Here is a 3,639-nt window from a genome sequence, read left to right as displayed (position 1 = left end):
GGGGTCGTGACTTGCTTTTCTGTCACACTGTGGGTGAACTGGACACCTTCACATCCTCACAGGGTTTGTCAAATCACTTCCATATGGACAGTCAAATAACTCAGCTAAAGTCAGTTCAATTGTTTAACTTTTAATGGTCAGCAGGGTGTTTTATCTTTTAGCCTTCAAAAAACAAAGGAAGCAAAAACATGTTTGTTTTAGCTCAAGTGTTGGGCTTAACACCTGATAGTGTCTGGATATGGATACCTGCCCTGAGAGCCATAGTGGCCTCAGTTTATCCCTCTGATGTTTTTCATGATGTATTATTGTATGTAATGGAAATACATGATAAAAGCCTTCATGAGATGATTTTCTTAAGTAAAAGTAACAAAAACAACATTATAAAAATATTAAATTATTCATAAAATTTTCAAGAAAGTACATATTTTATTAGCAAAATGCAGTGTACTTAAAGTAACAAAAGTAAAAGTATTCCTCAGGCAGGATGACCCCTGTCAGTATTATAATAGCCTATGATATAATGTATCCATGAACATGAAAGCAGTGCTTATGCTCATTCAAGTGGAGCAATTTCTTTTACTGCTTTATATTATATGCGTTTGGGTGGTTATTCAATAACAGTATGTGATAATTTAAAAAAAACTGATTTATTCTGTATTAGAAATTTTAATCTGAAAACCATAGCTAGGTTAAAAATTGCTTCTGAAATATGGCAGAGCAGAAAATTTAAAGTCGTATACATGTAAATACTCAAGTTAAGTATAAGTGCCAAGATTGTACTCAAGTAAAGTACTTGAGTCACTGCATTTAGTAACTTTACACTGCTGAGAAACACATTGAATGTAATGAGAGACAAATTTGGGCTAACTACCATAACTATATTTTAGGTTTCTATCACTGATGAGGAAATATTTTCTGTTATGGTATATAGCCAGTGAGTTTACATGCACTTTGGTGACCTGGTTTGTGTTGGCTGTGTGCAGTGACTCTTCAGTACAGCGACCTTCTGGCAATCTGTTTGATGACCTTGTGTGTCACTGAATATACTTGTTTTCACCACTGTAGCAATTACAGTTATTGCCGTGTAAATTTTAATGTGGTATTGGCCTCTGTTTTACTGTGTTTTAAGAATATAGAGGTGGCTTCACATCAATATGATTTTTTAAAACCAATTTTAAATTTATTTACATATTATTTATCATATTTACTGACCAATAATATATATATGTATATATATATATATATATATATATATACATATATGTTTCCTATCCACTAGCATGTTAGTTGTTCAAGGCTGAAAACAACTATAAGTTTATCATGAATGTCATAAAGGTGTGACTCCATAAGATGAGCAGTGTCTTCTCATGCCTCCTCATCAGTGTGCATAACGTTTACATGATGTGACCAGTGCAGCCAAAAGTAGATTTTTTATTTCTTCCGTCATCTTATTTGAATACTTTTGAAAAATTTAAAAACTGGAATATTATCCATCAATTCATAGGGGGACAAAATAAGATAAAAAGACAGTGGGGGGAAAAGCCAAATATGTCTGTCCTGCATTACTTTTTACCATCTCCTGACCTGCCGGATTTATCTAGTGACCACTTGACTGGGTCCTGAGCCCCAGTTTGGGACCTTCAGTAACCTCATAGCTGCTTATTTTACCCTGTTCATGTATTTAAACATTCTCATAAACACATCAGTTAGAGTTCTATTTGGCTATTTAATATTTTACAGTGTCTTTAGGGTGAAGTTAGCTAATTTGGGACATCAGGTAAAATGGGACAAATGAGGTTTTTTGGCACTTCAAATATTAGCTGCCCTCACTGAACATAGTGTTGCATTGTTGTTAGAAATGTGCTTTACACGAAACAATCGTTTGTATTTGTCTGAGATAACTATGATGGACAAAGCAAAGTCAGAAAACCACTGGTCCCAGAAGTTGCCAGGACAGCCATGTGGCATGTTGATTTTCTCATTTTTTGCCTACTACACCTGAAGCAATAAAGGTATACACCAAAAATGGTTGTAAGATGTTACATTTCATTACCTTTTTGACCTACAATTAAAATATTCTCACAATACACTTGGCTTTTCATGGGAAAGGGTTTTGAGCGAGTGCTTAATGCATTCAGGTAAAATGGGACATTTTTCTGAGCTGAAACCAGCATGTTTTAAAGCTACATCATAAGTTATTATGCCATATGCCACCCCATCACATCATATTTTTGTCACTTAAAAACTATTAAAGATGATGCAGTGAGTCCATGTGAGCCACACTAGTCCAGAATCAGCCATCATTGTTACACACATGTATGAACAAGAACAGGAAGAACAGGAAAAGCATGGCAGAAAAGTTGGATGACCTTTTTTAATGAATAGTTGGGTTACACTGAATTAATTGACTGAAGTAATAAATATATTTAACCATTAAAAAACAGACATTTTACCTGAAAACCTCTTAGAGTGTTTTAGGGTCCAACATTTTTTAAGTATTTCACTTTACATCATATTTTCTTCATAGAAATATCACAGAGGGCCATGACAAGTAACACTTAAGGTAGTCGTCAGAATTCTAGGTGGTTTTCTTAGCAATCTACCAAAAAGTACCTTAAATTACCTGACTTCACCCCTATGATGTTCTCCATACCAATTAACTACATCTGTCTGTGTTTACAGAGTTACTGTGGGGCTTTTTTCATTATAAGGGAACAACGTGCAGGGTCCTTCATACCATACCAGACTGATCACTGTGAGGATGTATTTTTATAATTCAGGGCTGGTCTGCACTGTGGGAATTTTGTGGTTGGAGGTGCTGATGGATCATATCATGGCTGTGGTATTTTCCCATCATGTCATGGTCCAATTAGAGGAAAAGCGCTTATTAGTGCACTTGTGTCAACACATTAATGATAACAGGATCTGGTTGAAATGACTCGGCCTACCAAACAGTCAGGTAAACATAGACACTGTAGCACCATGAGAAAAGGAAGTATCAAGCCCTTGATATCGTAAATTGAATAACACTGACCCAGAGACAGCTCATGTCACACTGAGAAGTTGCCGGGGTCAAGTTTACTTCAGTAGAGTCAGTGCGCCCCCTTGTGTTCACAAAAGAGTTTCATTTCTGCTGGGCAATAGTTTGACATCTATAAGCTCAAGAGAGAAGAGTTTCTGAACACAGTCTCAGTGTAAAACTTTTAACTGTCAAGCTCGTGGTCCCAATTAAAGTTTGACAATTAAAAGTTTTGCACGGTGGAAGCTGTCTCACTGTTGTCTCTTTGGTCTCCCTCAGTGTCGGCAAAAACTGCTCGCTAGTTCAGACAATTTGGAAAATGAACCTGCTTTGATGTACTCCAGAGGATGACATGGCAGGCTTAAGATAAGAGAAACCAACTTGTGGTCCATCTGGATAATGAGTGAATGAATGAATGACAGAGTGCTCCCTGATAATAATGTCCCAAATGCTTGAGTGGTGCAACTTTGAAGTAGAATGTGTGTTTAAATAAAGTTTAACTGTGGTCATGCGTCTTGTTTTTGTAGCTCTACTCCCCATCTGTGAATCAGGAACATAACAAAAAACAAACATTAATGTCACAGATATAAACATGTGTCCTTGCCACTATCTCTATCATC

Source organism: Epinephelus lanceolatus, chromosome 6 (genome assembly GCF_041903045.1).
Source record: "Epinephelus lanceolatus isolate andai-2023 chromosome 6, ASM4190304v1, whole genome shotgun sequence".
Lineage (NCBI taxonomy): Eukaryota > Metazoa > Chordata > Actinopteri > Perciformes > Serranidae > Epinephelus > Epinephelus lanceolatus.
Note: the sequence above shows the minus strand (reverse complement) of the source record.